Source organism: Apis laboriosa, unplaced genomic scaffold, assembly GCF_014066325.1.
Source record: "Apis laboriosa isolate Shangri-la unplaced genomic scaffold, ASM1406632v1 scaffold71_cov137, whole genome shotgun sequence".
Taxonomy (NCBI): Eukaryota; Metazoa; Arthropoda; class Insecta; order Hymenoptera; family Apidae; genus Apis; species Apis laboriosa.
The window spans coordinates 1,660,315-1,684,986 of NW_025224229.1; the positions used below are offsets into that span (position 1 = coordinate 1,660,315).

General features: G+C 20.2%; 1 protein-coding gene across 1 annotated transcript in view; it reads left to right on the plus strand.

Annotated features, from left to right (window-relative positions):
* Positions 1-4,097: 4,097 nt before the first annotated feature.
* LOC122719257 (brain tumor protein) overlaps positions 4,098-24,672 on the plus strand; it is a 70,995-nt gene continuing 50,420 nt past the window's right edge. Inside the window, exon 1 of the mRNA XM_043944921.1 lies at positions 4,098-4,229. The gene's annotated coding sequence lies outside the window, so the exon portion shown is untranslated. The remainder of the gene's footprint in view (positions 4,230-24,672) is intronic.

Below are 24,672 nucleotides of genomic sequence, written 5' to 3' on the forward strand. Positions count from 1 at the left end.
GATTAAATGCTATTGTTGGTTTTAAAAATGTAATTGATCTTTTCACTGATAAAGTATTTACAAAGAAACTTTGATAATAATAGCTTTACTTAGTTAAAAAAAAAAAAAAATTAAAATGAATTGTATCATTAAATAAGAAATATGAATATTTGAAATATATATTGAATATAGATATGTGTCATAAAGTGAAATAAAATTGTAATGACGATTTGTGTGGATATAATATAGAAATAAAACTGTTGTTCGTAACTGTTTAACTTTTATTCTATTCTGTTATAGTTATAAAATTATAGTAACATGAAAACTAGAGTAATGAAAATAACATAGGCATTGCGAGAAGATGTGAAGACGAAATATATAAAATATTAATCAATAGAAATACATATTAATTGGAAATATCTCAAAAATTTAAATTTAATAACGCAAAATAAACATTATAATATATATTTTATATCAATTTAATATCAATTTATGAAATGATATATCAAATTTTTCATATTCTATACAATATAAAAAAAAACAACTTTTTATAATTTTGATACAATTATACAATTTGACATAATTATATTTTTCTTTATCTAAAATTATTTTCATAAATCAATTTTTTTGTAAAAATAGAATTTAAAAAAATTTTTTTTTGTATTTTTTCCAATATATATTGAGTATGATTTACATACTTCTTATTGCTATAGTAAATATCATTTTTTGATTTAATATTGGATATTATGTTTATTAGAATGTCTTCTTTTATCTTTCATATAATTAATTAAATATTGTATATTTAATCTGCCTTATATTATATTTTTTTTATTCTATTTATCTTCTAAAATTATTATATTTTAAATTTAATTTTCTTATTTCTATACAAAATACTTATTTAATTCTTTTATCTTAATAATTTATATAGATTTTTTTTTATTAATTGACATATTTAATGAATTTTATATTTTAAATTTGACATAGATAATATTAGTTAGTATAATTTTTAAAATATAAAAAAATAAATATAAAAAAAGTTTATCATTATTTTACAAAAACAAAGAATAAATAAATATAATTGTATAAGTTTCTGAAAATTCCCATAAAATATGTAATATATTTCATTGTCACATTATCGTAACAAATAGATTGTAAAGACAATAATGAATTATCGATCCGTGAAAGGCTATGTATATTATATTATAGATTATGATACAGATAAATTCTTTCCTGATAATTGAATATATTTTCATGTATATACATGTATCATTTATATACTTTATCAAAATTTTTATATCATATTATCAATAGTGTATATTTTTATTGTCTATTTTTATATTTTCTAAAATAGTATTTCTCAACCGATGTTATAACCAAATCAATATATTGTAAAAATAAAATTTTATTAAAAAAAAAATAATACTTGTTTTATTAATATTTGAAAAATGTAATTTATGAATAAATTAATCAATTATCAATGAGCATAAATCATTATTATATTAAAAATGTGTAAGTATATTAATATTATAAATATTTTACAATAAATTTTATTTTATAATAATAAAATTAAAATATGTTATAATTTTAAATAAAAATTCTAATAGTTGAAAATATCTAACTAATTTTAAAATATGTCGCTAATTTATTAGAAAACAGTGATTTGAAATTATTATTATTGAATATTATTATTTAAAAGAATATTGTTTAAAATAACAATAAAATAATTTTAAATATTTAAATGTAATATATATAATATAAAATAATTTGTTATATATAGTATAAAAATTTAAGTTTTAAAATTCTAATTATTTTTTTTTAATAAGATATTTTCATATCTTATAGCTTATTGTTTGTTTATTTGACAAATTGTTACATTATTTCAATTTTAAAATTTTGCAATATTTTCTATGTATATTAATGTTATATATGTATTGTATTCCAAAATATATAAATTATTATTTAAAAAATTGTTATTTAAGAACAGCAATAATATTTTTCAATATTTTTATTTTTTATTTTCAGAAAAAAATATACAAATAAAAATGTTTCAATTTATTATTGTCATTTTAATTATATTTAATCATTTAATTTTTTAAATTAATACTTTAAATTTATTTAATATAATATTATATAATTTATATACTAATATATTAGTTACAGTAATACATTTAATTTTTAATTTTAAATTTATTTAATATAATATTATTTAATTTATTAATATAATATTATATAATTAATATACTTATTATTTACAGTAATACAAATGATGAAAGTAAAAAAAAAAAAATAATAGTTCAATATTTATTATGAAGAAAAATTACTTTTTTTATATTCTTTTATAATTTTTTGTAATTTTTGTTAATAAAAATGTTTTACACTATTTAATTCAGATATTTATATACATATAAATTACATTTAAATACATATAAATTATATATTATTAAACATAACATACACACGATTAGATATTATAGTACATCAATTGATTTCATAATTATATAATTCTACATATAGATTTTATGAATAAATCTTAAATCTGAATGATTATAGATAGTTATAAATTTAATCATTGGCATTTGTCGAGTCCTTATAAAAACAGTCAATGGCACTTAAACTACACGGTGAATTTTCAACCGATTTCTTTGGATTCATGCATTCGTTATGATGACTATCAGTTTATGGCAGGGTGAAACATGTGGGAAGAATATGGTGGGGTTGCGCAGGATACTGTTCTCCAAGGGTAACAAGAGGGGTAGTAACCGGTGGTAGTGGTTATATTTATACATCTCTTCCACCCTCGTCAAATGAGAAGAGATAGCAACGCCACCACTACTCCATTACTTCCACCACCACCACTACCGCCGCCACCACCACCACTGCCGCTGTTGCCACCACTACCACTGTCACTGTCGCCACCACCACCATTGTCGCTGTCGCCACCACCACTACCGCCACCACCACCAACGCCATCACTCCACCACCGGTGCCATCACCTCCGCCAACGCTTCGTTGCGTTACCAATGTCGAGACGCTATATGTGATCGTTGCTGTCGTTTTAGTTACTAAGACCGTACGATCCTTCGTACTGTAGTGAAGCGGGAGAAAAAAAGTGAAAGAGGGAGGAAGAGAGAGAGTAGTGAGATAGGAATCGCAATTGAGCAAGAAAGAGAAAAAAAAATTGTCGTGGATGTGTGAAGAGAAAGAAATAAAAGTGGAAAAACAAACAGAACGTGAAAAATAGAAGGAAGAATCGTGAGAAAAAGAGAAGAAAAAGTGAAAGAAAGAGAGAAAGTATATTACAAGCCATGCTACACAATCTCGCCTGAACAAAGGAAGGCTCCCTCAACTGAGGGTCGTTTCCGATCGACGAACCGTCGGTCCCCCTTCGTTTGCCTTCGGCGCGCCTCGTGTAGCATAAGTGTCTAGCAATCGGCCAGTCACGTAGCAGCGGCTGAGCCGTGAGGAACAAAGAACAGAAGGATAAGAGTAAAACTTCAAAGAGCAAAAAAGAAGCATATATCCATGAACCGGCTTGCCGGTGAAAATAAAGAAAAAAGGCAGGTAACAATAATATTGTGCTTGTGTCAGAAATTATTATTAATCGAAAATTTTGAGTGGAGAAAGTGAAGAAAATTTTCTGTTCTTATCGAAATTTTTTATTAAAATCAGTTCAATTTGTGTACGGTACATTATAAGTTGTTTCCATATATCATTTCGCAAGTTTTATCGTATAAATACGTTAACGCTAAAATCAATGCAAGTGTAAAATAGGCATCCCTCGCGTGTGTTTTCCAAGGTGCTTTCGTTTTTGTGTTTTCAAATCACTTTGAGTGAATTCAAATAAGTTTTGAACAAGGGTGAACAGAAGTTGGATTCTTAATTGGCAGTTTTGTGAATACATACCGGCGATTTAACCTAATGATTACTTTCTAAGGGATAGGCACGCAATTACCAATGATAATTGTTACGTGTATACGTTAAGAAATCGATCGTTCATCGTGCCGTTAAATGTGCTAAATGGTGAAACAGAGAAGCTGAATAAAGACAAACGTGACTATAATAAAAAAATCATCTACTAATTATCAACATAAAAATTTTCATTTGCCTTTATTTTTGCTCCTCAATTCACTTTCGTGTGATACGTGCCACAAATATACAGTGCACAAATATACATTTGAATTTGAAGGATTTTTTGACTGAAAAGCAGAATTCCTCCGTTCGGCTACGTACGGATTATCCTCGTATTTACGGTAAGTTTACATTTTTTTTTATTGTAAAAAACTTATCAAACAAAAAATATGATAAATATTTTACCATAGATTATTCTTAACTTGAAATTTTTTTCTAGTTACTTTGAAATTATACTATATTTTTGTTATATGTATATTTATTGATTTATTTTAATTATAATGAAAATCATAATTTCATATATTCTAAAATAATCTTTGTAATATGTACGATTATTAAAATAAATTGCGAATTATATTTTAATATTAGACAGAAGAAGTTTTATTATCATTTCAATAATTTAACGTTTAATCTTATAATTTAACGTTAACTTATATATTTATAATAATAAATATACATAATATACATAAAGCTATATTGACTTGAATTCTTTTATAGTAAATTTTCATATTTAAAATTTCAAAAACTTTTAATTCGAAAAGTAATATTTAATAGAATTAAATTTGCAATTTTATAAAGTAGTTATATATTCACTTATATTGTATTTCTAATTTAAAAAATTTGTTTTTTAATTCTTCTTTTTTTTTATAATATCAATTTTTCATTAAAATCTACAAAATAGTATTAATTAGATTTTTATTAGATATATTTAACAATGATTCTGTAAATTTTAACAGTATTAAAATACTTTTACGAATTTTAAATATTAAAAATATTTAAAAGTGTAAAAAATAAAATAAAAATTGAAAAAAAATACTTTTTTTTTAAATTTTTTTAAATTATTTTTTTTTTCATATTTTTCAGTTTGACTTTATTAAAAATTTATTATTATATTATTAAAAATCGTCTTTGTTTTTACTCTTTTGCTATATTATCGTTTTAACTACTTTCATAAATAATTACAATCATTGTTTTGTAAAGCGACCTGCTCTTATCAAATGTCATGTCTACATATGACTCAAAAATCATACTCATTATTTCTGTCAGTTTGAAAGTTGAATACATTGCAAAGTAGTTATGCATACCAATGGATACATTTGTCATATAATTAGACGTTCGAGTGATTTGAAACGTGACATATATCATCTGTTGGTGACAACGGATAATTATTCAAAAGCATGATTATTAATTATGGAGTTTGATGTGATAATTTGAAGCTTAAGTGATCTTATAATTCAATCAATTTAATTATTTAAGATTTTGTTGAGAATAATTCTCAAATTACATGTTGTATAGTCGGAATAAAATTTCATTCAAAAACTAATTATATTTGTCGAGATCACATACGCGAATCATTTATTAAGACTATATTAATTTATTAATATAATCAATGGAATGTAAAAACACGAATTATAAAAATTATACAAAATGGATGTGTATCGTCGAAATATAATATTTAATTTATGACAAATTACTCGATAATACAAATAACGAAAATTAATGTATTAATTTTATATTTTTTAGCATGTTATTTTTATGTATTTTTTAATCTTATCATTTTATTTTCTTATTTCGATGTTTAGAATTAAACAATTATTTCTTTTATGTAATAATTATTTCGCAATTAATATGAAATTAAATGCGAACAATTTAAAAATATATCGACAAAATTTTATTTTATTTTTAAATAAATAATAAATTATTATTTTCCTGATTCGTTTGATTCATATTTAAATATAAAATTTACAAATAAAATAATATAATTTAATAAATATTTTTTATTTCATATATTTAATGTATGTATATAGTAATATTGTAATTAAAGGAAAAAATAAAATTAATTTTAATTTGGTCAAACAACGTTTATGCATGTAGCTTCATAGTATGTAATTGGATTTAAATTCAGAAAAAATGATATAAAAAATAATAAAAATGTAGAAATCAGATGTTTTTTGTGAAATTTTGATTTTTTACGAATACTGTTGAATGCCCATTCAGATCTATGATTCATTCGCAAATGAAATAATGTACGCCGACAGAGATGGCGCATTTATTTCTTGACAATGAATTTCTGTCAGTACGTTAAGAAATACTAGATGAAAGCTAGAATGAAATAAAACAAAACAAAAAATTCTTGAATAATATTAATTTGTTGGAGATGATGTGGATATAATAAATACGATATATACTATAGTTTTTAATTTTTAAAGGCGATAATGAAATTGATGTATACATTGAGCATTTTTGATCCATAACATTGGCTTTTCGTTTAAATTATAAAATAAATTTTTACACGAGAGTGTTATATTATTCATTTTTCCATCATCTTTTTACAAAATTTTTACAAAAACACAAATGCGATAATCTCGCGAGATTTACTATTCACTGATGGATGGTTAAATATATATTATAAACGATTGCAAACGAAATGAAGTTTATTTTCATTTCTATATATATATATATATATTAAATTTATTTATTATTTAAAATCTATATTTACATATATAATCCTTATGTGAATTTGATATCTGAAAGATAATATCAATAAAAATCGATTGAAAATCTACAATATAAATGTAATCGAATATGATAGAATGATTATAAAAAGTAGAAATCATTTGAATCTATACACGATTGAGATTCTTGTAAATAGAAAAAAATTCCTGATAAATACATTGAGCTTATAGAATCATTTCATTCATAACATGAGAATGTACGCTACATAACAATATAGTGAGTCATTTTTACATGATTCGACGTAAATACGCTTTACATAAGACAGTTGTCATTGCATTCAATGTTATATATTTAGTTTTATACTTTTTCTCATAAATAATCGGAAATCATTACAATACAAAAACCAAATTAATGAAACTTATTTATTATACATAAATATATTTCTTAATAATATAGAAAATACGGAATGTAAATGTAATTTACATTATTCCTTATCTTCTAAGTGAATAAATTTATATAAAAAAAAAAACAAAGTTTTACTATTATATATAATACGATTTTCTTAAAAATATATATTTTTTAATTTTTATTATAATTATTAATATATATATTTTATTATTTTTATTATTATAATTTTCGTTTAATGATTATTTTTAACGAATTCAACATTCTATGACAAATTATATAATATTAATAAAATATCAATTTAAAGAAAGTTTTTTATAGCTTTTAATGTATTGAATATCTAAAATAATGCAATTTTGTAATACTATTTAATAAATATAATGTTAAAATATTTCTAAAATATTTAATTTTCATTAATATTGAATTGTATTATTGAAATTAGATTACTAAAATTATCTTAATAACTGCTCTTGTATTAAATAAAAGAGAAAAAGATATTTTTTTTCACATTTTATTATGATTAATCTATTGTCGCTAATATGTTGTGTAAATACAATTATTTTTTTAATTAGTTTCTGTTTCATTAGAGATTCGTTGAATGAATAACTAGATTATCGATATTTCATCTTTAAAAATTTTTTTTGCTCTTGATATGTAACTTGCTTTTAAAGTTCGTGGATTTATAAATACGATTACATTTAAAAATTATTATAAATGTTTTTGGAGACTGAAAAATAAAAATAATATTTTTTTTATTTCCTAAAATTTTTTAAGAATCATTAATTGTCTACATATTTTAAATTAAAGATTGTTAAGCTTTTATATAAATTATAAACAGTAAAATAAATGCAAATTAAAATACATAAATAATTCATTCTTACAAAATATATATTATTTTATTGTATTATTGTGAATAAATATAAGTACTTACACATATATATAATAAAATAAAATTCATGATAAAACAACTAGAGAATAATTTTATATATAAAAGTGAAAAAGGAAAGAAGAGTTTATTTTCACGAGAACAAATAAACTGAAAAGTATAAAATTAAAAATAAAATATACTGTCAAAAAACAATCAGACATTAATATATTTAACGAATTTTCAATTTTTTTAAGTTATAAATTTTATTCTATATTTTTCATTTAATGTTTTGTAAAACATATTATGTATGATTCTATTGAGAAATATTAGTAATTATTATATTACCAATGTTTTGAAAAATAAAGAAAAACATAAATGCGTAAAATTGCTTGATATTTATTTAAATATTTTTTATTTTCTTTATTTTTGATTATTAATTTATAAATTTCGTTCTTGAATATATATTATAGAAGTTTGTATATGTAGCATACAAATTATCTATATTATTTTTCATATTTCATTTAGAATTGTTTAATATGTATTCATGAATATGAAACAATTTCGATAATTCATCTATTATATGTATATGCTTCTAATTGCTTATCTATATGACTATGTATTAAAATACTCATTGCATATGTATATCTATTTATCGATTTATGGACTTAAATCTGTTCTAACATTGAGATTTATTATTAATTGATGATGATATACTTAGCAAATTAATTGTACATATTATCTCATAATATATAGTAGAATTATTGATAATATTTTATAAATATTAATTAATTAAATATAAAATGTTAATTGTTACTTTGTCAATTTTTTACTTTTAATTACTTTTATCTTCGAAATTGATTAATCGTACTGATTAATGCGCAAATTAAAATGCAAGATAAATTTTAAATTTCGAATGTTTATGTCGAAATTCTTTTTATAATTTTTACGAAAATTTTAAGAAATCTCTTAAAAAGAAACAGTTCATTTCTGTTTCTTCTAGATCTTTACTTTCAGAAAGCAATTCACATTCACAAAATGACGCGCAAAATATTTGGGCCTAAATTTCCAAGCTTCTTCTGTATCTTCTTATAAAAGAGAAACCGGTTTTTCTCAGAATTGACCGATCATTTTTCCAAAGTACATGACACTACATCAGAAATGCATGATTTGAAATTTGTATTCTCTTTCTACACGAAAATATTTTAATATAATATTTTTTTATTTAGTAATTTTTTTAATAATTAAAGCATATGAATTTTTCAAGGTAATATAAGAAACATTATAGATATTTAAATTATATTAATTACATCATTTTTTTCTGATAATTGAGAAGATACTGTTAAAATGCTTTTTTTAAAATTTTCTTTAAAAATCATATTTAACAAAAGAATAATACTTAGAAATAATCAGAATTAACAGAAGTTTTGAATTATATTTATTTTTATCATTTCTATAAAATTTTTTTTATCATTTCTATGATTCAGATTATTTAAGCTAAAAATAAATAAACTAAAAAAAAAGATTCTTTCTTAATTAAAATAAGATAATATTCATTTCGAAGAAGTGAAATCAAAATTATATTATTATTAATAAAAATATCTGAAATCGTCTTTTAAATGAAAATTTGTAATACATATATATGTATATAAATATAATCAATAAATAATTTAATATTTATAATACAAAATATAATCGGAGGAAAAGAATTTTATAAAGTATCGAAAATATAGGATAAAATTTTTTAATAACGGATTTTCAAAAAAATGAAAATTAAAATTGATTAAGAATATATTTTGATTGAATTTGTTTACTTAATATTACTCTATATTATTTCTGTTTCTGACTAGAAACAATATTAGTAAAATAATTATTGGACTAAAATTCTCAGATTTCAGTAATCTTGAAATATATTGTCGAAATCAATATTTTAAAGAATTTTTTTTCCTGTACAGATAATAGCTATTTATTAAAGGTTATTCGATCTTTTTGAAATATTTGAAAGAAAATGCTACATTGAATTTCGTTTATATATCCATGACAATGTATTTGTAACTACCGCTTATCTATTGTTTCTATAAATACATTGCAAGTCGGCGTCCAAATGTATAGTGAATAAATTGGTCAAAAAATTTTTTTGAATTTTTTTCTTCTTAATTTATTTAAAAATTAAAAATTATTTGTATAAGTAATTATATAAATAAATATATATATTTGGTAAATTGATAAGAAATAAGAGAAAGAGAATTGTATTATGAAAATCCGTATCTTGTCAATATATTATATATTACATAATTATAAGTATAAAATTGATAGAAATATGAAAATAAAATTATAACGATAGATATTTTTTATGTTTTTTATATTTTATTTTATATATTATTTTATATTGTAACTTCGATTATTGTAATTATGCTCAGAAATTATTTTATATTTTATTTTCGTCTAAGAATGTTTTATATTTTATTTTTGCATTCTGCAGATTCGGAAGAATTTAAATTCTATATGAATACATAATAAATATGTATGATATTAGCTCCGTTATAAATTTTGGATGCCAACGTATCATGATGTGATTATATAAACAGTTGATATGTCACGGTAGCATGCTGACGCATGTGCTATCAATGATACATATGCGAAATTTAATGTAGCAATAGCAACAATTTTTTTCCTCGAAAACTAAAATTAAACGGTGATTATTTTTATAGAAAAAAGTTGTTCAAAATGTTGAATTTTACAATATATTTTACAAGTCATTGAAATCGATATTGAAAATCTTGTTTTTAATATATAATAAATAATTATTAAAACTAATTAAAATTATAATTATAAAGAATAATTAGAAATAAGATTTAATCAATAACCAATGAAATTAATGTTTTTTATTTTTTAAAATTATATCAAATTTTTATTGATATATTTTTATTTATAAATATAAACAAGAATATGTATCTAGTGAATTTTAAAATTTGTTTGTGACGAAAACAAATATGAAATAATTTTTATTATTTCAATTTTATTTTTTCAATTTTAAATGTAATATCTCAATTTATATATAATTTACATGCTATATATTACAATATACTATTGTATATTGTAAAATGCAATATACACAATATATATTGTTCGAATTGTAGAATTTCAATCTCCGGTTTTATATGCTTTAAATATTTTTTCAATGTATACAAATTGACAACGAAAAATTGATAGTAAGAGAAACCGGCACAAATGAATAAATACGCTTTTCACAGCTTAGATATGCGGACCATGGTATCTAATTAACGAGATTACCTTGTACGAAACTCGTTTCTGTCCCGATCAGACCTTATTTAGAAACGACGCGATGTCATATGGATCTTAAGCAGCGAAAGTAAACTGTTGCTACTGGCAAGCTGTTGCTTCAGCTTATCTGTTCAACAAGAGACGAAAGTGTCTCTTGTGCTTTAAAATACGCGTATAAGTATTTATTTGCGTGCTGTCTTTTACTTGCTTTGCTTCCATCTTACATGATCTTATGAAGGCGGTAAAAAAGGCAATTACGTTTCATTGTATAAGCTCATTGGATTAGCACATATTAGCGCGGGTTATATTAATCGCGATTCGATTTGGCTGAGAAAGTTATATATGATTATTTTAACTATTCATTATCATTATCGTGTTTCAACTATCACGCTGATCACGTAGAATATATTTTCGGAAACATGTTTTCACAAATGCTTTTTTACTTTGAATTTATCGGTTTATTTCTATAAAATTATATCTTAAGCATTCGAATCTTTTTCAAAAGTTAATATACAATAAAATGTTCTGTAACGTACAATCTTACAACAATAAGTTTTATTATTAAAGCCATATTTCAAACAATTTCTTAACCTCTTTAAATTAGCAATAGTTTTCAAACTTTAAATAGTTAAATTAAATTATTTAAATGCTTGTTTATTTTCAATTTATTATTATATCATTTCTATAAAATTATATCTTATATTGTTTGGATTTTTAATTAAAAATTAATATATAATAAGATATGATATAAAGAACAATGTTATAATGTAATGTTCTAATTAAAAATTTTTATTATTAACTATTTATTATTATATTTTGAAACAATATTTATTTTTCTCAACTTCTTTAATTAATGAAAATTTTTAAAATTGAATAATTAATCATATAGACACAGGATATTGATAAATTCGAAGATCTTGAAAGAAAGAAACAAATACAACAGTTGATATACAAAAATATTGATTAAGATTTATTTATTGAGTTATAAGCAATTGAAGTTTGCTTTAGATGAAACGAGACAAAATATAATGGTAATACGGTTATAAAAATATAACAGTAACGGAGATAGAATTATATCTCATTGTTTTATTATTGTTTTATTCTTGTTTCGTCTAATTCAAACTTTAGTTGCCTATAATTTAATAAACCTTAATCGACAATTTTATATAATTTGGTAAATCAAATTTTCAATTTGTTTTAAAATAGATCCTTCAAATATGTATATATATTATAACAAATAACTTTATAATCAATAATTTTTATTATTAACTAGTTTAAAAAAATATTTTTCAACTTTTTTAAAAGAAAATTTTTTTAAAATTACTTAAATTTTCATAACACAATTTTTAAAATTTTAATTTGTTATTGATTTTAATTCTTATTTGTAAGAAAAAATTTTTAAAAGTATATTATTAATAGAAACAATATTTTATAATCAATATCAGTTTTTAATTGTCCTATTAATAGATTTATATATTATATATTAATATTTCTTAATACTATTTATAAATAATAATAAATATTAAATATTTTTAGTAAGATTTTAATAAATTTTTAATCAATTTTTCGCAATACATTTATCGTGACATATTAGTTAGACAAACATTGTCATAAAATGATATTATCGAAATGTTATAGATTTCCAATATATTTTAATATTTTTAAATTAATCTATTGTAAATCTATTATATCTCTAAAAAACTATTACAGCAATTTTTAATATTGCTGTATTATTTTATTTTTAATTGATTGATACGAACTTTTTAACAAAATTAAATGATATTTTTTGTCTTTTTTCAAAGTCTTTCAATTAAATTGCAAATCATATATGATTATTTATAATCATATATTACTTATAATCATTTTCTAAAACGAATTAGTTCGTTTTTATATACTCGTTTTTATATACTAATCATATAACATAACATAGCTAATTTATTTTCTCTTTCTAATTTGTTTTCAATTATTAGTACATACTTATATGTTTTTATATATATTCAATTATAATAAAAAAATTATAATATTGCAATTGTTGATTTTGCAATATTCAATAATTTGTATTCTCTTTCTTTTTTAATAAATTTTAATATGCTTATATAAATAAATAATATAATTTAAATATAATTAAATATATTTTTATAAATAATAATATATTTTTAATAAATTTTAATAAAATGATAATAATAAATCAATAAGTAAATTTAAACGTAATATAAACTATACAAAATTTAAAATTTGAAAAAAACTTTATACTATGTATACTTAACGACAATTTATGTTCCGTAATTATTTTTTTACACTTTCGCTAGTGGTCTATCCGTACTCTCTCACAGTGAATAGTCCCATTCTATTCCCGCGAGAGTGAAATGCCGAAGTGAAAGGGTATATCTTCCCATGCGTGCTGTTACCTCATAACTTGTTCTCTTACTCGTAACGTAACTTCAAACCAAAGCAACACTATGCTTATATAGATATCACATATAGATATTCATATAATCTTTGATATCATTTATTTATTTAATATTTCTTACATTATAAATCAATAATATATGTATTCTTATTTCCATAAAATTACTGTTCAAATAATAATTCCATTTATATATAATAAATAAAAATATTAGTCATATTCCTGTTATTTAAAAATAATATTTTTAATAATTTTTTTATAAATCTCTAATAATGTATAGAATTTTTTCTCTAATTTTTTTATAAATTATTTAGTAATTTCGATGTATACAATTTAAAATATTGAATATTATCATTATTTACATTGCAAAATAGATATCTGCCAATATCGTCGAAAATAGACTTTTATGCATTTTTTATTATTTATCTTTGCTGTAAAACTATTTAATACACAATAATATACAATAATAATAATAATAAACAATAAAATATGATATATTTAAACTTTAGATTATTAGATATTATTCTAAAATTATATTTTAAATAAAATTTTAAAATAAATATAATAAATATAATAATTTTTAAAAAGTATAAGTATTTAAAATAATATATATGTTTTATGAGCACGTATTATACAATATTTTCTATTGTCCTAGATAAATATGAATAAAGTCTTATATGCCGTTTTACTCATATGTCATATGTAATATCTGGATCATTTTCTTTTTTCTTTTCTTTTTTCTCGCTATGAAAAGTATTACGTGCGAAAGCATCACAGTACGTCATATGCAACGATTTCATTCGAACTTCCGCTATAACTGCAACACCATAAATTGACTTGTTCGTAAAGTTCCGCATGTTACAACTATTACTCAGGAAACTGACTTTACAGTTGTATATTCATTTAAAAGTCATGCGTAGATCAATAAATATTGTGTGCAAATTCTTTTTGTAAAATACTTAGTCTGTTACTATATAAGTGACATGACATAAATTTGATTACAAATCGAAAGATCAAGATTAATAGCTTTCAATTTTTTTTATTGTAAGAATAATAATTATATATAATATAATTTTATAAAATTTAATTTTACTAATAGATTTCTAATTTTGTTTTTTTTTATATCGCACAAATTAATTAAATGAAATTTCAAATTAAGTTTAGGTTTAGCATATTTAAACAATAATATTAATTAAAGATAAAGATAATATATAATGAATACAATATTAATGATGCAAAATTACACATAAATTAACATCACTGCAAAAGATCAAAAAATGAAAATTTGAGATAGAAAATATCCTACCTTCGTTAATTACGTCACATTTTACTGATGATTTTACACGTTGAATGATTCAAATCCTTTTCTTCCGTCAAATTTCTACGAATGTTTACGAAGCTTGTTTTAACTTTCATTTCCTTGTAATGTAATCTCGGAATTTGGTATTAGCCGCGTGCGCTTTGGTTTAAAAGTGAAAGTAAGATGTTCGTATTAAAAAGTTTCCTCCTTCTCATCCCTTATCTAATGTATCATTTAATTTCACGATTGAAATGGAATAAGTTTTGTATGAAAAATAGAGAAACACAATTTTATTTAACGGTGACAAAAACTAGGTTAAGGACAACACACCGAACTTAGTCTGAGTAGATCGATTAATTATGAACCGGTCCTTTTTAATCGAACAACCTGTAAGAATTATGCACTCTACTTATAATAGAATGTAAAGTTGCATGCGTGCACATATATGTAAATGCAACTTAATTCCTATTCATAGTATCCTAATATAGTATAGAGGAGAAAGATAATGTAATTACTAGTATACTATTCCAATTTTTTTTTGCGGTTTTCCAAAGAATGATAATTTAATTATACTGCATAATATATGAAATTGAAATATAATATAATATTAAGTTTCTTGGATTAAAAATAGAGATCTGATATTTTAAATTACAAATTTATAAAAAATTTAAAAAAATTTGTAAAAATTATAAAATGTTTATAATTTTTTTCAAAGATCATAATGATATTTCGTTCGAATAATTATTAACAATATAATATATAATATATAATATATAATATATAATATATAATATATAATATATAATATATAATATATAATATATAATATATAATATATAATATATAATATATAATATAATATATAATATATAATATAATTTATAAGCATATTCGAAAATATAGAATTTTAAGTGCGCACGCTTGGTTATTTGAGATACAGGACACAACACTTTTCTTTTCACGAATTTTTCTTTATCATCGTAGTAATCCCGGAAATGTGACCTATTTCACAATTTGTAAATAGCGAGTAGGCTATGAATCATAAACTACGAATTTGTTACTTTTTTTTTGATTTTTTAATTCAATTGTAAATTTTTTTTATATCTAAGAAAAAATAAAAAATAAAAGAAACAATAAAATTTTCAAATAGGAATTTTTTCATATGAAGAATTTCATATTTGTGAATGATATAGAATATTAATTTTCTTTAATAAAAACTTAAATTTCAATGAAATTACATGATTACATGATTATTTATATTATTATTTATATTATTATTTATTATTAATTATATTTTTATAATTATTTATATATATTTATAATATATTTAAATATCATTTCATATATTACATATTAATAAATGTTTCTTGTTAAATTAAAATAAAATTATATATTTTTTTTTATATTTATAAACAATAAAAAAACTTCATGAAAATTTTTATTACAATAATAATAATAATCTAATGTGTCTCATCACTTATATATAAATAAATAAAAACGGTTAATTTTGAAAATAATTTAACTAAAAAATTTAACACAAATATTTTAGAATAAGAAGTCTAAAATTTGTCCATTTTTATTTTCCTGTTATGTATTTGAACTAAAAATATACATTAGAAACATATTCTAAAAATATTGCATTATATAACAAATAATAATGCAATATTGTTATTAATTATTAATTCCAATTTAGAGTATTATATCATTATTTTCTCTTCTTCTTTCCAAAAAACGAATAAGATAAGAAATTTGAATTTATCATATATCACATCAAATGTGTCACATCAAATCACACAATAAGACTTTCTCACAATTAACACTCTGATGTTCATAGATTTTAAATAGATACGTTAGCAGTTCGTTTTCATTAGTTAATGATATCTATATTAAAAATAATATATGTTATTTTTCTAATATTGTTTATTCTGTATTAATGTATCAAAAATCATTCATTCATTGTTTTATTCTTTGAATGAATAGCATTTAATCTTATACATCTGCTCACAACAATCGCCTAGTAACGTTATGAAAACATAAATTATGATTATATTTAAAAGTTAAAGTAAAAAAAAATATTTATTGATTTTTATTAAAATTTCTCATTTCTAAAATTGAAAACGAAATAAATTGATCAACTTTTGTTCGAAACATTTATTTTTTTCAATTTTCAAAAAATTAGTTAAAAGTAATCTATATTATAAATATATGTATAAATGGACTTAATGATTAAATTTGAAATAATCTTCCATATATATATTCCATATATATTTGTCATATTTGCAAAATTGTCTTAAAAAATATTTTGAGGATAAGTATTATAATTAATAATTTCGAAATTTTCATGTTATAAATTCATATTAAATTCTTACAATAATTTATAATTAATAATATGAATGATTTGACAAATTACAAATCATAAGTTACATTATCAGATAATAGCAATTCAGTTAAATTTAGAAAATCTATTTTTTGATGGGAAAATAATAAATATTACATTGAATTTTAAATAAAAGGATGCATTTAGATATTGATATAAGATTTAAGAATATACATAACTTATTAATATATATTTATTAACATTTCCTTACATAACTTATATTTATTAACATTAAAGTTATTAGTTTCTAATATATATATCTAAATATTATTATATAAGATTACATAAACGATTATAAAATACATAACATGATAAAAATATATATGAAGTATATATATAATATGTATAGTTATGTCTCATTAATATATATCATTAACATTTATATATTTATTTACATATATTTTTAACATAAAATGATAAAACAATAAAAATATATAAAATAATAAATAAAATATATAAAATATTTATGATTTTATATCGTGTAAAAACTTTTTATTTTTATTTACGTTTATAAAATTCTAATCTTCTAAAAATTCTAATTTTTCGATTGATCGATATTCGATATATCAATTCAATTATATATCTTTATAACATTTTGTTAATTTTTCTATCCAAATTTACAACCTTGACACACTTTCTCTTCATTATATTTTTTTCTTTTGTTCTTGGTATATTCGTCAACTTAATTTCTAACATATCATTTTGTTTCTAACATATCCTCATTTAAAAACAGTATTCACAAGCATCGAATGAAATAAATCAATTATTAGAATTCACTATTCGAACAATTCTTTTATAATTCTATATGAATAATATTGAATATAATATATTTTGAAAGTTATTCTTTTTCTTGTGTCATTATTGGAATAATATTTAAATTTATTTATATATATATTATATGTTTAATGAGTTTTTATGTTTCGTTAATTTTTTTAAATTATTATATATTTTTATAATTTCTATCTTTTATACACATTCTTTAAAATTTACAATAAAATTATATTTCTTTATATTATTTATATTTATTTGAATTAAATTTCTTTATCTCAGTTTACTGAAAATAACATAAGATATAGAAAATATTTCATTTTGAAAAATATAAATATAGACTACATATTTTTACTCTTTGATAAAAAATAATCTACTAAAAAGAAAAAAAATTTTTGTTCAAAAGTAGATATAAATATAAATGTTAAATGTTTGATCATGATTCATGAAAATTTTATTTTCATTTTATTTGCTCAATTTATTTGCTAATTTTAATTAGTTATAATATAGTACATATTTTATTTATATAAATGTATATATTGTATATATTGTACATATTGTATTAATAATGTATATATTGTATTCATGGATGTTAATATATTTGTAAAACAGCTTTTTCAGAGTTTGGTCTAAAAATAAAAACAAACACAACAAAATTCATTCATTTGGTTTATACGCTTGAATTTAAATTAGAATTAACTTGATTTCATGTTAGATGAAATGAATTAAACTACTTATAATATTTAAGAAATAAACTTGAACGTTTTGTTTTTTGTTTTCTACAATTAATCCTCCAAAGTGTACTATAAATATATTAACAGTTTAATTTAAATCATCTTTTCTTACTAAATAAATTTTTATTTATATTTTCAACATAATTCATTCAATACATGTTAATAACTTATTTTGATTAATTTTAATAGAAAAACAATTTAAATTTAATTTTTTAAAATCAAAATAGAATGTTTTTTCTATTTTATCTGAGTGTTTAAAATAAATAATCAAAAATTCGGGTAATTCCGATTTCTCCAACACGTAATTTTGAGAAATTAATGTAAAAAATAATCCAAGTGATTGAAAATTCAAATTTTTATTAGTACATATGTACTAATTCGTTCTCTTTTTTACGATTATATATCTTGATATAGTATCGATCTACATCAGTTTACTTCGTTACTTCGTTTGAAAAAAGTAACAAGAAAGAAACAAATCAATGCTTTAGCACAACTAATACATGCATATATATTCCAACGACTGATAACTTGCGTCGTTTCTCTCTATATGTTTGTAATTGTATTACTGGATACATGTTATCAAGATCATGATATTTATTCGTTGAAAAATCATACGTCATAAGTTTGAAACGGCTTATGATGATTCACATCGAGTTATGGTTAGCAAACAACTTAATGATCTTATACCTATCGTAAAACACGGATACAAACGAGACTAGTTAGCCTTTTGTGTTTTGATAATCAGAAATTCCAATTTTATATTTTTTCGCTCTAGTTTTGCGCAAATAATTTATCTATCTGATAATTTTTAAAAAAAGCTAAAAAAAATTAAACATTATCTGTTTATTGACAATGAAAAATTTAATTAATATATTATTATAATTTAATAATAAAAGAATATTATCTTTTCAAGATTGTTAATAAAAAATAAAAAATTATTAATAAATAATAAATAATTAATAATAGTTTGATAATTAAAATTAGTTTAAAATTGTTTAAGTATTATTGCGGATATTAAAGATTATTACTGTATGATATATATTATTTTATATTAAATATTCATACGCTGCATTTATAAAAATTTTAATAAAAATAAATAAACTAATATTTTTTAAGTAATAATAAATACAAAGAAAGTATTGTTCATAATACTGAGAGAATTGTTCATATAATTCATAAAATTTTATTATATTTATATTATATATTTATTTATGTATATTATGATCTATGATGTATTTCAATAGTATAAAATTTAAATTTAACAAATATATGTTATTTTAATAAATTATACTAAATTTAATAATTATATATACAATCTGTATCTGTATAATTTGTAACATGATTTGAAACTTTTTATAAGAATATAATTTTGTTTATTTTCTGCTACTGACAATTTTTATACACATCGAAATGCAAACATAGAATTTACAATATTTTAGCTCGAATTATTTATTTCATTATTAGATGTGTTAATTTATCTCTATAACCCAAATTCTATAAGTCAAAGTTTATTCAATTTTACAGTTTGATAATTATATATCAAGTTATCAGTAATCAATATTATTCATTCGATATTGTTTCTTTTCTTTCAATTGTTAGAATTATGAATCTCAAATATCTAAAAATGAAAGATAACATTTATGAATTTTTTTTTCTTTTAGGTCTTACTATTTTTTCAATAGTAAGAATTGAAAGAAAATATTGAAAATTAAATTTTATATAAAGTTTTTATATGTCAAATTTTCAATTATCATCATCAATCATTTGTTAAACTTCTCTTATTTAAAAATATTTCAATAACTTAAAGATTTTACCTCTTGAGAATAAAGTTGTGACTATCGATTATCGATATGTTATCGGTATCTCTTTTCTTCTTTTGATAGTTTTAAATATTTCAATATCATTAAATATTCAAAATTTTTATTCAGGTAAAAGTAATATTTGTAAAATTATAAAAATATTGTTAAAATTATTTGTATAATTATTTGTTATTTGTTACTTGAAATAAAAATAAATAGACTTTATTGGAAAAATCTATATTATAAACTTTATTTCAGTTTATTATGCTAATATTAATCCTTTTATTTATGTTGATATTTTAACGATATTTCGAATATATGGAATATTTAATGAAATATAATTAATCCATAGGTATTCACAAATAACATTTTATAATAATTTTAAATAAAAAAAATTTGTAATTTCAATTATTTTCTGTTATCGATATCTTAACGATAGTATCGATATTTATTAACCATAACGATATCGATTGTCACAATATTGTTCGATAATCAAATTCGATTATAATATTTTTTGGTCACACTTTAATTATCAGAAGTTGTTCAACTATTATGAAACACAATATCGTATTACATATATACCCATGTAACGAATACTCAGAAAATTAAACACTCGAAATGATCGGTCGATCGTTCCACGAAGTCATAAAACACAATCTTTTGTGTCGCGCCGCGTGGTATCGATGAACCGTAAATCAAATTGTATTAGAAGCAGAAAATCTGTGTCGAGGAGAAGTGACGTTTATACAGCGTTGTCTCTTTTCGTTGCAACTAGTAGTAAAATCCTTCTGAGTAAAACTGTTTATTACTGAAGAATAGTCGTATGAAATCTTGATCAATTGGCACTAATTGAAACCAATTCATCTAATTTTACAATTGATAAAAATACTAAACTAATATTAATATTCAATTTACGATTATTACGATATAATATACGAATTATTATATTTTTATAATATTTCATATTTCAAAATTTTGCTAAAAATTAAGTGATTTGTAATAATTTATTAAATTTTTCTCCTATCTTCAATTGAAACATAATTTTTTAAATTACTAATAAAGTACACGCTCTAAAAAATATTTAAATCTTTGGAACATGTTAATGATTCCAAATTTAGTCAATAATATATGTATATACGTCAACAAATAAAAAAAAAGATATTTGTAATTAATTAACTGTAACTGTTAATATTAAATGTAACTGTTTAATATTATAACGATAATATTCGTAAAATTGTTATTAATTATATTATTAATTACAATTGTTAAAATTACAAATAAATTACAATAAGTTTATTAAGTATTACACTTTCAACTTATTTTATTAAGTCAATATGCTCTAAAAATGATAATACTTTAAAAATTACAATAAAGCGAAAAATCAATTACTTCCCTTTTATAATTCTCTTTTATATAACGTATGTCCTCATAAGTGGTATATAATTTTTGCTAAAATAATGAGAATAGACCAGTAAGTTAATGGATATTATTCAAATTAAGAAAAAAAAATTAGGACGAAATTATTTTAATAATAATAATAATAATTTCATAGTAGAAAGAATCCATAGAATTTAATGAATAATTTATCTATAAGTATATAAAAAATAAAAAATAGATATAAATATATAAACAAATCTTTGAAAAAGAAGAAAAAAATTATATTTTTAATTTGATACTATTATAATTGTAAAAAATAAACTTTTTATAAATAGAATACACATATTAGAAAATTATATAAAAATGTACGATCGGTGAAATGTCATTGATAATAAAAACAATCATTTGTTTGTAATCAAGTGCTTACTACATATTTTATTAATGCGAAATAATCACGTAATTGATAAAAAGATATATTACTTTATGTCGATTTAAGCTTTTTTTAAAAAATTTTAAATCTAAATTAAATGTTATTTCATAAAATATTTGATAAAATCATTAAAATTATATTTAAATTTAACTAAATAAATCTATTAAATTGATTTATTTAATTAAATTTATATGTAACATTGGATAATTAAATTTAAATCATAAATTTCAAAAAAGTTAAATGAAGAAATAAAATTAAATCACTTATCTACAACCAGAAAGGTGTGTGTCAGAACTCAAGTATTATCACCGGAAATGGTCTCCACGTTTCCCAAGTCCTTGTTTCGTTATTATCAATTGGGCCATAATTTTAGCCATATAACTAGAATGCGTTTATCATAATTTTTTCAATTTTTCTCGTTATTGCATGACTTATTAAAATATATTATGATTTAATAAAATATTAAAATACATACAAATATGTGTATGATTAACATGTACGATAACGAAGAAACAAAACGAAATCGTACTTTTTTCAAATTGTTTCTAGTTGTCTAAAAATAAATTATTTTTCATTTCTAATACAAATAAACTTATTCGTTAATATAACATTATTTACAAAATGAAATGATATTATTGTTGGTTAATATAATAGATAGTTTAACTATATATCGAAAGTCATTTAAATTAAATATTTAATGTTTACTTATTGAAAATCTTTTTATTCAATCTTTCCTAGGTTATTTAAAATATGTTACATTATGTGTCATATATCATATATGATCATAACCCACATTTTCTATGTGGATAAGAATTAAAACATTCATATTGTGTTTGCATTAAGAAAAATAATTTAATCAAATGTGAGATCAAGACTCATAATAAATTTGTAATGAGAAATAATGAATATTGTAATGGGAGAAGAAATGTCGTATAATGTTATATATATATATATATATATATATATATATATAGCGATTTGCGAATTAACAGTACAATGGAATTCGAGGATTCTTGTGACGTGATGTCATTGTCTTTCTTTGAAGTCGTGACCAAGTCTAATCCAAATGACTTAAATGTAAAGTATAAACTTACCATTCGGAATTATTTTTTTTTCAAATCAACAATTATTCTCTCTTCATTAATTATCGAATTTCTTATAAAGAAAATCATTACAATAATTAATTGTTTTCTTGTTTAAGATATCATTTATAGAATAGAATCTAATGTTTTTTATTTATAATGCAACCTATAACATACAAGGCATAGAAATGAAACATTTATTTATTTAAAAATATTGAATATTTCGACAAATATAACATGATTTCAATAACATTTTCAACTAAGTTAATTTTTAACAATTATTTGTAATTGACTTAAAAATTGGAAATAACGGAAATTAAATTTTGAATCTATTGTCATTATGAATCCAATTGATCCATATTCCGAGGATAAGATACAATGTGTGTACATTTACGGAAATTAATTTCTAAATAATTTTTGCATTGATTTTTAATTTTTAAATTTTTAACATTATTAAACAATTTATTTATATTTATAATGGTATTATAATTATTAATATTTATAATGGTAAAATTTAATTATATTTCCACTTGTTATTAAAAGGAATATATATATATATATATATATATTCCTTTAAATATATATATATATATGCACGTAAATCATATATTTCCGGTAGTTACAAGGCGAGTTATTCGAACCATGTGACTTTTTGCGGTCACCTAATTCGAATCTTCGAGATTTCAGACCTCATTTGAGAAGTTTTATTAAACTCTAAAGTATTATGTGTCAGTAAATAATATAAGAAAATTACAAAAGCAATAAAATTAAATATTTATAATTTTTTAAGAGAAGATTATAAAGATTATAGAAATTTTTGAGTTTTATAGAACTTATGTTTTATCAAATTTTTTAATTAAAATTTAATATAAAATTTATACATAAATTAATATTTTTCCAATTGACTTTTTTTAAATCAATTTTGAAAAAAAATCTTTTATTTCGACGGTTTTAATTAAAAGAAAAGATAAAATTTAAAATAATTAATTATGATATTTTGTCAATAATAAAAAAAATAAAGAAATTATTCTAATAGAAAGTTATAGACATTCAAGTTATCTCAATATAAAAATTTGATTGTAGTTTACATGAAGAAAATATAAGCACATAACTGAAAGTGAAAGTATGATGTTAATAACAATATGTGGTGCATATTTTATGAAATCATTTACATTATTAAAACATTAAAAATTATTTATTTAAGAATATATAAAAAAATATTTATAGAAATTAATAACTTATTTTTATATTATATAAATGTTAATATATTTTATTTTAG